Below are 13,533 nucleotides of genomic sequence, written 5' to 3' on the forward strand. Positions count from 1 at the left end.
CCACTCTCCCGCCTCTCCTCGTCAGGAACAGGGTCCCTCTATTTGTGTCATATTTGGCCATAAGTAAGGCATACAAATCATCTGCCTGGACTTTCCACCCTCCATACCATTGCTATTACAGCTCTCGCAGCTGAATTGGGATCCACAAGGTTTGGGCTTAATTTACCCATTAACTTTCTTTCTGACCTTGGGCAAATCACTTAATTCCTTGCATCTACAACAATTCCTTGCTTCACAGTGCAGATAAAATCTATCATGGATCATGAGGGACTGAAATACCAGCAGAAGGGTTACCATCCTCCTCATAACTCATAAGGGGGGAAAAAAGGTTTTATTAGAATGAGAAGAGGGGGTCTTCCAGCTGGGAATGAGAGTGGGAAGGCACTGGCTATGAGAAGAAAAGTCAAATGTGGGCAGGTGTGGGAAGGAGAAGAAAACAAGTTACTTTGAATTATCTAAAGTAAGAGTATTTTGGTGATGAGATGGGAGAAGACACTCAGAAGAGAAGCAAAATGGAAGGAACTTAAGTGAAAGGAAGATTTTCAGGAAATCAGAACGTGGGCAGAAGTAACTTTGTAACACACAAAACAGATAGATGTCATAGCACTGTACACCTCAGAAAATAACATGTTCTTACCAACAGCAAAAGGATATGAAAGGAAAAGATAGTCTTGCATGACCAGAAAAGGAAGCGAATGACAGAAATAATTTTTTTCAGCTTTGATGTATTTTGAAGGGGTTTTGTCTCTGAGCTACTTTGAATTCCACAAACCAGTCACCTGTGAGTCAAATGAGCAGGACTGGACCTCAAGGAGATTGCTCTAGCATCAGCAGAGAATCCTTAACTCTGAGGTTACCAAAAATACTTGCCTCTCTTGAATTAGAAGGACTTTACTAAATGTATGCGGTATAATAAATTACCAAACTTTTTCCTTTTGACGAGCAATAAAGTGTTTAAAACATAGCCACACATCCATGTGTAATCGAGAAGGACAACAAATTCCCATGCAAGCCACCCCCTACAGTAATGGTGGAGGTTTCCTGAAGCAATTTTAACTAAGCTTTGCCTTTACACTTGATGCCATTTTCCCTGCAGGTCCTAAGCAGAGCTCAGTACAGGTTCTGTTCACCTTGTCAAACAGGACTAGAGATAAGTGGCCCTGTAGCTCACCAAAGAAAAACTGTGTTTTCTGTAGGTGGCGGCACAGCAAGCAGTGTTAGCAGCAGCCCTTCCTCATTGTTTCTAACCCAGTTGGCTATGTTGCACCCTACAATATCTGAAGTTCTCTATTCATAGGAAATGCTTTGGACTGTCCGGCTTTGCAACAGCCAGCTTGTGTTAATTTGAATCACTTTGGTTTGCTTTTCTCACTGTTGCTCTCACTGCCAAGGGCTGTCAAAACACATTGTCCTGCTTTCAGAAAAAAGCCACATACTGTTTCATGGAGAGATACAAAACACAGCTGATAAAACTACACGGAAGAGTTCAGCTGTCTTCCTAATCTATTAATTTAAATAGCATTCTCCTATAGAAATGAAGCAGTTTTATGTTAAGTTAATTTATCTTTTTTCCCTTCCATACGGAGGCCCTGTTTCACTTTGCCACTTCCTTTTGTGTTTAGTTTTTTGTTTTAGCTCAGTTTCCCATTTTGGAGATTTGACGTCATCCAGAGTACCAGTAAAGCAAGATGTTAGCCATCTTCCTTTCATCAGAGTTGAGTTATCCATCCAACCAGTGCTGGTGGTTTACAAAGTTAGCTATACGGGTAGCCTTCCATTGCTCTTGTCTTGACTTTCTGTTATAACATACAGATAAAATGCAGAACAAACGGGTGACTCTGCATCTCCAACAATATGGAGAAAAAAAAATGAAGTAAGGTTCCAGCCTGTTTAAATTCTGGCCAGCACAAAAATGTCTGATAATTAGGGGGAAAAAAACAGTAAAATAAATATATTTTTATTCTTATAGTTGCGGATTTACCACAGACAAAAAAAGAATAAGCTGTGACACAGGAGAGTGGAAATATTTTTAATAAGATGCTGTGCCAATTTGGCTTGTTATTCCTATACATAAAGTATCCTGGTGTCCTTTAAATTAAAAAAAAAAAAGTTCAAGCTGGACAGAAGTGCCAGCAAATGTTATAAACCAGTGGATAGTGGGTGGGTGGTGTGAAAACGTTTCATAACTGCTAACAGCAACCCTGTTGTGAACCAAACAGCTGTGCGCAGAACACAGGTGTGCTAGCACAACAAGGGCTATTCATGCCTTCCCACAGGGTGCTGGCCAGGTTTGCAGAGCCACAGCTGACCACATAAAGCATCAGGGATGGAAAAGACTGAGTGAAATGTCCACTAAAAGTGTAAACACCGGATGCCACACAGGCACGCGCACACACGCACACACACACATATGTTTTTAGTCCGTTCCGTTTGGTACTGAAATGAAAAGGGGCAAGGAAAGCCTATTCTGCTGTGGGAAGCAGAGAATATAATGACGTAGGAAGTTAATAGGAATGTTATGTGTATGGAAAGATAGGCAGGTAAGAAAGTACTGGGATTTGGCACAAGCCAAAATATTCATAATTTAATTGGCTCTGTCGTGCCAATAAATCTTTCCAACATTGTATTCAAGACATTTGTAATTAAAGAAAATTTAGAAAAGATCCCAAACAATGCTATCAGAAGGGTTACAGATCCTCTTTTCTTGTACAGAACCTCCAAGAGAGAAGATCAATTTCAGGAAAGTAAAATATTATGCTTAAAAATTAAAATCATTTACCTTTCACTCTGCATAAAGTGTTTTTGCAGCTTTTCTTCCACAAATATCAGTGCAGTAAAAGGTTGGGGGGGGAGGGTTGAGTTTTGTTTCCTTTTTTTTTTAAGCAGGATTCTTATAAGATGGTTTAAAAAACAATTGATGTGGAAAGGAATGGTAATTAGGAATCCCTGAGTTCTAATTCTCGATACAGAAATTCTGCTTTGGGCATTTCAATTGAACACACAAGGAAATATTACAATTTAGTTACAAAAGGTAGAAATCCTTTGCAGAAAAGCAAAGGATTACCTGCCTGAGTAGATCTTCTCTATCTATTGCACCTATTAAGAAAATGAAATTATTTGTTAAAAACACCATCTCTAGATACAATATTTGTGTCCAGATAGTACACATCAGGAACGAATGCTTTCCTGTTCTAAGTATATAAAAGCCACCTTTCATTAAAAAAACATGGCAATGAAAGTTCAACATAGTATAACATATGATGCTGACTAATATCTCCACATTTGAAATTCTCACCAGCCAGTCCAAGGTGAAATCCCACATGACGCCAGCTTTGACATGGCAAAGCCCTGCCTGATTCCTACCAGTGCTGGTATTCCTGGATTCATTTCTGCTTTCAAACCAAAGTACAAGCTACCAAGACTGAACAGGGTTGCTGTGCCAGCTAATAAAGCTAATGATGAAGTGATCCTATGAACCTAGAAAATCTTCAGTTCTCCAAGTACCCTTTTGCACGAACAAAGTGAAGAACACTAGTTTCTCTCTCGTATGAAAGACCAGTTTCAAAGGTATTTAAATATCGAACAAAAAATCTTGCTCCTAGCAGATGCAGGGCCTCGGTACAACAGTTAGAAATGCGTAACAGCAGTGACAAAGATACGTTCCCCACGTGGCTGCAGCCGCACACTTTTGGCTCCCGATGACAGTGACCTAGATGTGTATCTGCCCAACGTTCGGAGTGTGGCTGTTCCACTGCTATTAGCAGCAGCTAGTGGTCAGCCTCCCTGAACCACGCTTCAGAAAACAGCATGTACAAGCCGTGCTGTTTACACGTTATGGCTACTATCTGGGGTAAACTGAACATCCTCTCTCACCAACTAAAAAGGTCTAGAGAAATGCTTTTATCGCATTGTTATCGCTGCTTTCTTCTAAGATGGCCCCAGCTGTCACAGGAAAAATAGGTCCCGAGATCGACCAAGATCAGCAGTTTGTATGTACATTTTCAACATCGCTTGAAAATCTGATAAAAATCCAGTGTTTATCACCATTAAAACACTTGCAACAGAAAAGTGGCCTCCAGGTCTTCACTCATCCAGCAGACACAGGCAGACGTACTCCAGCAGGACATGCATTTCTCATTAGTCACAACTTTGCCCACAACCCTCACGAGAAGGAACTATCTCAAGGAACCAGGGCACAGTTCAACCTCTACCTCCGCTCAGTCCCTGGGCTCTCTGGTGAAAAGTGCCTGGAGTGGCTGATCACCCAGATTTTGGCTGAAGTCCCCAATTTATCACCTCTAATCCAAGAAATAATTATCATATTCAACCAAAGGAGTTAGTTTGGCTTCTTCTCACTGTTATTCCCACATGAGTCTACTGATAGTGCAGGTATTAGTCACACACTTCTTTCATCACGGCTTACTTAAAGTGATTTACACTTACCTCAAAATGTTGAGCAAACCTGAAGCACATGCTCACAAAATTCTCAAGTTCTTTTTTTTCTGTGTAACTGTCAAACCCAGCTTCTTTCCAAAAGCACCAGAATTTGATGTCTTCCAACAGGATGGTATCTATCTGCCTCGCAGAGCTGCTGTTAGCCAGCATTCTGTATCGAAGGAGTCAGCCAGGGAATTACTGGGCCATTGGGTCTGTCATCTTTCAGTAAGTGCATGCTAGCACTACACTGGAACTAAAACTTTTCCTTATATAAGATGTAAATTGTTTCAACTCCAACAACCTTGAGAAAGGTTTAAAAAATTAGAAGCACTGAGGAATCTGGCCAATCATATTTGTAAAAAAAAAATGTTTACACCATGGTGCTGATTCTCCATTTATTCAGCTGCTATGGGTTCACACTAGCTACACTCGTACAAAAGCAGGACCGATTTCAGCCTAAGCAAATGTAACACCTTTAAAGGGAAAACTTAACACTGACATTCTCATCTTAAACCTTCCAATCAGTCTTACAGAAACCCTATTTTTGTGCTTTTTCATGTGGAAATGAATGACTTGCTGTTCTTTTGTGTGATAATTTAGCTAAGCAACAATTATTACTTCGTGTCCTCAGCTGTGGAAAGGACAGAGTTGAGTTACTTCATTCCCGTTTCTCTCTCTTTGCATTTATAAATTATATATTTTTGTCTTTATTAGCAGCTTGCAACAGGAAATAAATTGAATTCATCTGAGTATTAACGTCACCTAACTACTACTATAGAAATGTAATTTCTAATCTCAAGCACGGATAAAACTTTGCACTCATATTGTTTCCTCAATAATTTTATTTGTTTTTCAAATCCAGACCAAATTCTGCCCTTCAGCTTCTTAGAGGGATCTATATACAAGGATCAAGAGCAAAAAATGGACAGAACTACTGCTGTGGAAAGGAGAAATACAATGTGTGAAAAAGAAAATCTTCAGTCCTTGCTCATAAGATCCTTTTATTCCAGACCTGTGATTTTATAAAGTTTTTAGAGAAAGCCTCTAGACAAATTAAGTCATGGATTAATATAAATGACACAAAGTTATCTTTATAACAATAGATTAGTATACTAGTAAGTCACATATATTATTTTCTCACTATTTATGGTAGTGGTGATCCCAGTAGCACTAGCATAGCTAATGCCACTGCAAAAAACCAAAGCCAGTGAAGCCTTCCATGTACAAATTGCACTAATCACTTCTTAGAACCAGATTACCTTCAAATGAGAAAATGTGAAGAAATAACACCAACTGCAGCAAACAAAAAACCCACTAGTTATTTAAAGAAAATTGCACACAGCAATGCTGCCAAGATGCCACAGTGTCTCCATCACAGCCGGAGGTGGATGGCTTCTGCAGGCTTGGGCAATTCACATTTCAGATTCTTTTCCCACTGCCCACATGTTCAATTTTACTCAACAGCAAGCCCTATTTCTCCCTTATTTACCTTCTAAAGCAAAGCCCACATTGGTGGGAATGAACACCAAAGTGACACTTAGAAAAAGCAACATCATTTGAACAGCTGTAGACAGTCTGTTATTTATCAGAAATTTTAACAAAGGCCAAAGGAAAAAAGCAGCAGTTCAGCAGAGAGCGAGTCCTGCCCTAGCACAGCTGTTACACAAGATGCGAAAATTTCAAAATGAGAAAGTAAACACCACTCTATATTCTAGCAAAGGGGGAAGAGATTTTTCTTCCCAATCCTTGGAAATGGCAAACTTAACAGTAATGAAATGCAAACATCCCCCCCATTCCCCAAATATAAAACCTGGGATCCAGTTGTGATTCTTGCCTTGTGGTATTACTTTGCCCACGCTACCTACAGGGCAAAAAGCTATAGATGCTGGACGGGGCCCTCAGCAGCAGTAAACCAGCACTGTGTTGTTGATGTTCATGATCACTGCTCTGACAGTTTTGCTGGACAAGCTCAGAGTTCACAGCCAGCCCCTGCCAGCAGCTCACAGTTTGGGGAAACACCCACAGGGGTAAAATCTTTCCCCAATAAACAGATTTGTTAAAGGCAGTGCAGACAGATCTTTTCCAGGGTCCTTTCAACAGGTTTCTTGCTGAAGGCAGGAACTGGTGCTCCTGTGGTAGCAGCATCAGGAATGCAAAACTCCCCATTCCGCATCTGGAGACAAACAGATGGATGGAAGCTCTAGCATGAACCAGTTTGATTTGGCTGTTCTGTCATTTAGAGGCTCACATTCCTCAGTGCTGTTATTTACGACTCAGATGACAAATACACAGAAGAAAAAAACCCCAGGACCTCCAATTGAATCAAGGAGGTACTTAAAAAACTCCCTGCCAACAACACAAGGCAAGTCAAGTGCAGCACAGCCGTGCACCAATAGTGCAGGTAATACATGGACCTGCACTATTGGAGCCAGACACATTAAAAAAGCCTTACATGGAGCAGTGTCATCACCCACTCAGACACAGAGCTGTAACTGATGTGTGCAGACTTTCCTGGGGGTGAGCAATGCACGGATGAAGGCAGAAGCAGAAGGTCTCTGTCACTATCTTTCCCTGGTAGCTGGTTCCTAAAAATTAGAACAGACTAGTTTTCCCAAGGCAAAAGCACCCAGGAAGCTGTTCAGAATTATGTACCCTGATTTACTGAAAGCAACACCTCACCATATCTCCATTCAAGAGGGTGATGTGTAGGTCCAAATTTGCCTTATTGCAGATCTCAGACAAGCAACAGCCTCAAGGCACAAAGATGGCCAAGCTCTATGTCAGGCACACTCACAACTAAGTGACCTTCCAGCAAGAGCTGTGCTGGCCACCCACACATGCCCAGGGTCCACAGGCCTCCAAAGGTATCACAAAGGCAAACTGTCCCATAACAACAGAGATAATGGGAGAGACATTACAAGGGTGGGGGGTGTGTGTGTGTCTTTGTTTAACAGGACTGTTGGCAGTTCTCTTCCTATTGTTATGTCTGGGACAATATGGCAAACAAGATATGGATATCTGGTTATCTGCAGAAGCAGCTGTGTTGTGCAGAGGCTTGTGCCCCACAGGGCTGTGACGGCAGAAACCAGGCACTAAGCAATACCAGCTCTGGATGATGTCTGAGCACCACTGATATCCTTTGAGTATTTTTCTTACAAAAGAAAAGAAAAAGGCAGCACACCACAGGAACAACTGTAACCCAGCAGTTTGAGGACATCCAGGAGACATTAGATGCAGGCTTGGATATTAAACCTTAATCTCTATCATTCTTTGAATGTCTGAGTCACTGGTTCAGGGGTATTCTGGACTAAGCTCTATCCATCTCCTTTGTTGGAATAACTTAATTTCATGTAAACAATCATATATTAACAGCAAAGGGAATCTCAGTGATCATCTTCCACCTACCATGGAGTTATTCACTGCACAAAGTCCATCTTTTTCTCCTTAATTCAAGGGATGTGCAAACAAGAACAACCTTTATTTGGGAAATTGAGAGGCCTACAACAAAAAGGCTCAGGCATACCTTTGGAAAACTACACTTCTTGCCCACCTTTAAGCACTGGGTTGTTGGTTAGTCTAGGGTACAGGCTGGGGTAGGTGACCAGAAACTCTTTATGAGTGTTATCACAGCTAATGCATCCCAGGGTTACAGCAATCTGACATTAGCCGAAGAAAACCCGTTTAGTCAGAATTTTTTCTGACCATTGTTCCCCTTGACTCCATTCTACAGCTATTTCCCCTGGTTATTCAGTAAGCAGCAATCTGCTGCAGTGCACTGAATGCTCTGTGCTTTATACCATACCCCAAGGGTCCAAAGCAATACGCCAAAGAAATAACACTCTAGCTGTGTTTCTGAATTTTAGCTTAGTTATAACACCGTGGGCAATAAAAAACTGAAGGTTCCAGTTACTGATAGAAATTTTAATAACTTCTGAAAGCAGAATTTTTAATCATTCGCTTGCAATATTTTCCTTTTTAAAACAAATATTCACGTTTCTAGGAATTGCTGACTACTGTGCTTATAAAATGGAGCCTATTTTTGCTGTGTCTAGGGAAGGATAAGGAAAACATGATGCACAAACCAGGGAAATTGTAGAAAAAATATTGGCTAGAAAGTCTGTGCTCCTGAAGACAACCAAGGATAACATTTAACCAGAAACTGGTTTTGACATTCAGCTGTCAGTAGTTCCCTTAAGCACTGGAGCCTCTCAGTCTGCAAATAAAATCCTGATTCATACAAATGCATATACTAAACAGGTGTATGAATCCACCCAGTTTTTTCAGAAAATTTAAAAAGAAATAACCTTTGAAAAACTGATTTCCAAAGCTCTGAAGTCGGTTTTTATATGCAGGCAAATTGATGTATATGTTTATTATATATGAAACGCACAACTTTATATATTTTGCTTCACTTTCAGTGTAAAATCTATTTCTTATTAGTAGAGAAGGTTTAGCATATAGACGTTAGCCAGGTGGTTAGAGAACTTGCCTGTATGAAACACGATAGGTTAAATCCCATTAACACTAATTACATCCACAGCAGCGTTTCCACATACAACCTCACATGTGTTTCAGCTTTGACACTTAAAGCACATTCACTCAAAGTTATCTTAGGACATCAATGTCTTTATCTGGAATAAGCTAAAGCATTTTTGTTTTATTTTTCCTTACACATCAGCTGCTCACTAAGGATTCAATATGTATTTTCATGTTCACAAATTATGCCAGTTGAAATATACAAGCTGCAAAATAGAAGAGAAGAAAACAAAGACAGCAAAACTCCCACCACTGGTCAATTTGCATATAAAATCACATATCAATATAATTTATAAGAAATTACCTAACAACCCCCATAAAATTTAACAATCTTCAGTAACACTTCTTATATTCTTGACTTCTGAACAAATTTTGGTTAACAGAAAATGTTGCCTATTTCTCTGCTAAAATAACTTCTAGGTTTTCTTTTCAAAGGATTCTCCTATCACTAGTAGGTAATTCTGCCATATATATAGTAGTTCATATATATAGTACTTTCTATAGCAGAAAAGCTATGTATATTTTCGCCATCATACAAAATACTGACAAAGTTCTAGGATCTGTTACTACTATTATTTTATAGGTTTCAGAACAGAAGACAAAAAAAGACGTCTCCTTTCTGAAACCTAAAAGCTAAATTTTAGCTAAGGTATAACTAGAGACAATCAACAAAAGAAATGAGGCAAAAAAAAAAAAGTGAGGTTAATAGCAACAGCTTTGCAACTCAGCCAGTTTAGGAAAAGGAAAAAGAAAAAAAAAAAAGAAAAAAAAAAAACATTGTCATACTTACTTTAAAATGGTAAATAATAGAGGGCATAGAGGTTCTGAGCCAAATCCTGCCTAAGGCAGTGGAAAGATACGCAATGGCTACCGTGGCATTTTGGATCAGAACTAATATTTTTATCTAATTTAAGCTAAGGTCATAAAGCATTTTAGCTCACACTTCTAAACCCAGTGAACCTTACATTTTGCAAATGCCTGCTGAACATCTTTGAATAAGCTACGGTATGCATAAGGTGAGTTTCAGGAAGACATTTAAATGGAGAGCAATACCTCTTGCTTGAAGAGCACTTTATTGATGTGAAATCCTTGAGCTGTACATTGCTGGGGGCTGGGATTGTACACTGCGTGAGCACCCTGCTCCTGTACCACCCACCAGCATCTCCTGTTGGCCTCCGTCACAAACAGGACACCAGGCTGGGGGGCCTTTGGCTAAAATGGCCTTTTAATGTTCTTATGTACTATACAGAAAATCAGACAGGCATCTTTGTGAAACTTCTTCCCTCTCCCCTCCTCCTCCCCACTCCCTCACAGCTACAGCATTCACAGACATATTCCACAGATTTTATTTTCAAATTTTTTTTCATTTTAAATCACTGTCAAATTAAAATCAGACTCACAGGACTGGCTGTATCTGAGTGCAACAAGCAAGTGGCTTAAGCTTATTTCTTCTGTTAACAGGGTACTGTACTGCTCTTCCTGCCTAGCATTTTACCAGAGCATCTTTCAGAAGCATTAGAAGAAGATTACACAGTCCTCCTTGATTATCTCAGACCTTAAATTTATTATACCCCTATCACACACAGCTATTATAGTCAACTGCAGGTTTGTAATTGCTCTCAGTGGGAGAAAGTTCAAGCCCTTTATTTCTTCCTCAGAAGGATATTGGGCCTGATCCAATTCAGGCCAGGCTCATACTGTTTTCTTCTCTAAAAATCTATTTCCTTATTTCTAGATTAATACAAGCTACATGATACCATCTTTCTCTCTGGCCCTTGACCTTCCAGATAACCCTTCTTTATGCAAGAAAATAAATGTGTAGGAGAACATAATATTAATTAAAAGGCAACATAACTTTGATTTAAGCATCAAATAAAATTATGATATCACTGAAGCAAAGAATCTTGAATACAGTTCATCATACAGACATTGAGCAAAATCAAAGTGTAGCTGTGAGCCAGTACTAACAACATAAGCATACTCCCCTCTGATGCAGACGCAGTCACTCAGCTCCATTATCACTCCAACTTAGGGGTAGGATCCTTGACCACAGGCAGCTCTCATTTACTCACCCCACTGCCCCCCTTCGGTGCTGCCAACCAAAGAGCCACTCATTCATGGGGACCTCTCGGGGGGGGCCCTTGACTTGCAAGTTATACGAATAACACGAGACACTCACCCCTACACACACACATACATCACCTGTAATTGTACTCTGGTGAGTTTGCATCTGAGTATTTTCTTAAAGACAGACCCATTTGTCTTTCCAGTTAGTTGTCCTCTGTGAAAACACAAACTTTGATGCTTATTTTTTCAAGGCACATAAGAAATATAATTCATTATGAATTAATCTGCATAAGAAAAAAATGCAGCTCAAAAATTTTGTAGGAGGACACCAACATAAAGAATAGTGTTTGCAGGGAGAGGTGGAAATCATGTGTTTGCTGGTACTTTTATTCCGGCTTGATGGGCTTTCCAGGAATTCAGGGTTTAATGGTAGCTCAACAAGGTAAATGGTCAACATCTAAGATTGGCTTTAACATATTACAAGTCTACAAAAGCTACCTCTCCCAAAAGATGCGCTCGCTACTCAAACTCCTCCCATTGAGGATCCCCCAATACTTGCTTCCGAACAGGAAAATTGATAGAATCCTTCACTGGACAGAGATGCTATAATCAGGTTCAGGAGGTGATTAACATGGAAAAGCTGGCTGATGTAGGTATCGACGTTAAGTGACAAGTCCCCTAGCATTTCATTTTGTTCACAATCTCCACTGCAAAGGCTACTGCTCTTCCCGCTTCCTCACTATTGAGCTAAAACAAGCAAAGGACTAAAACCAGTTTACAATATTTGCCAACTCCAGCTGCTGGTCTTGTCTTCCGTTTAAATGCTATTCATTTCTGCTTTACTACAGTCTCAGTAGAAAACAATGAACTCTATAAAACTTAGATTGGAGACTAATTCTAAATTTAGAAATCTTTCAAAGCTGAGGGCTTTTGGATAAGGCATTCTCATTTAATGCTATCAGAAGGATTAGAAAGTAACAAAATGTTCATGTCTTTATTTTTTATAAAGCAACTAACCAAGCTAAACTGGAAGATGAATATTAAAATGACTAATTTTCATTGATGAACTAAAATGATTAAGTCAAAAGCCCATTGCATGATATATAGCACTACTGAGCAAAGTTAATATTCTTTGGATGGATGTCATAATTGTGTATTTTCATAACCTAAAATGTTTTTATTTCATAGATGTGCCATTTTAGCAGTACATTTCTTGTCTTACATACTTGTTGTAGGGTTAATTTCAATACATGTATAATGTATGCTATGCTTACATTACTAGAACATACTGTCATTTTTAGCTAAAATTTAACACTCTTTTCTACTTCAGAGTACAAATCAGTTGTTGCTTTCTCTCAGTCTCTCCAGTCAGCTGCATCATAAAATACCCTTTAGACCCCAAATATTCATGTTTTATAAATCCTCATAATGTAAGTGCTGTAATGTTTTGGTTTATATCTATTGAGACACACTTGAGTTTTGATATTTAAGGACTTGTGCATTAGTGATGCACTGAAATTTGGACAATTTATGTGCTGAACTGCCAGAGAGGCTCTGGGAAGACAAAAGCTCAGCAACGATGCTGTGGCATGACACAAAGATCCAAACTGAGGATGTTTGTGAAAGGGCTTTCATTGAGCCAAGGAGGTTTTATGAGACTTCAGCACAGTATAGCATTATAATGTCAGAACTATTAGGGCAGCTCACTGTTTACTCAGCACAGATATAGCTCTGGGGTATGCAAAAGTGTGGAAATAAAAACTATTTAGGTTACAAATACAAAATCTATAATCCCCGGCAATTTAGGAAATTTTCACTGTTTCCTATAACAACCTTATCACACTTTTTAAGAACTGTCATAATAACGAAACAGTTACAGCACTGATTTACTTAAAACTTTGCTACTGAGAACAGTCCATTTTACAAATTGCCAATTAGTCATGTTCAAGTGGTTACTACTACAAATTTGCTGGAATAAATAAATAAAAAACCAACTGCTTTGATTTTTTTCATTTTTAATCTTCTGGAACTTGATCTTTGGGAAATTGAGATTTTAAAAGTGCTCTACATGCTGATTTAAAATATGGAACCTGGAATTTGCCCAAAAAGATGATATCCTCATAAAAAGGCAGGCTGGTCAAATTTGTTAGTATGAAGCATAGACATCCAGGCTTTAAAGACCCATGTGCTGAGAGAGTCTCACATTGACATGGCTTTAAAGGTCACATGCATGCTCTGCCTCAATTGAACCCCAAGGGATGCTGTGGCTAAGCACACAAGATGTTCAGATACTACAATTAGGTTTAAATGGGCATATGGCAGAAGAAATCTGTTCCCATAGGAGGAGGAAAAGGAGAAGTAATATCACAAGCGAAATTAAGAAAAATCAGGATGACAGCATATTACTAAACTAATAGAAGGGGTGATACAAAAGGGAGGAGGCTGAGTTGCAGGGAGACACTTGAAATTAAGAAGCCAATTCTGGGAGCATGG

The sequence above is a fragment of the Falco biarmicus genome, chromosome 6 (assembly GCF_023638135.1).
Source record: "Falco biarmicus isolate bFalBia1 chromosome 6, bFalBia1.pri, whole genome shotgun sequence".
NCBI lineage: Eukaryota > Metazoa > Chordata > Aves > Falconiformes > Falconidae > Falco > Falco biarmicus.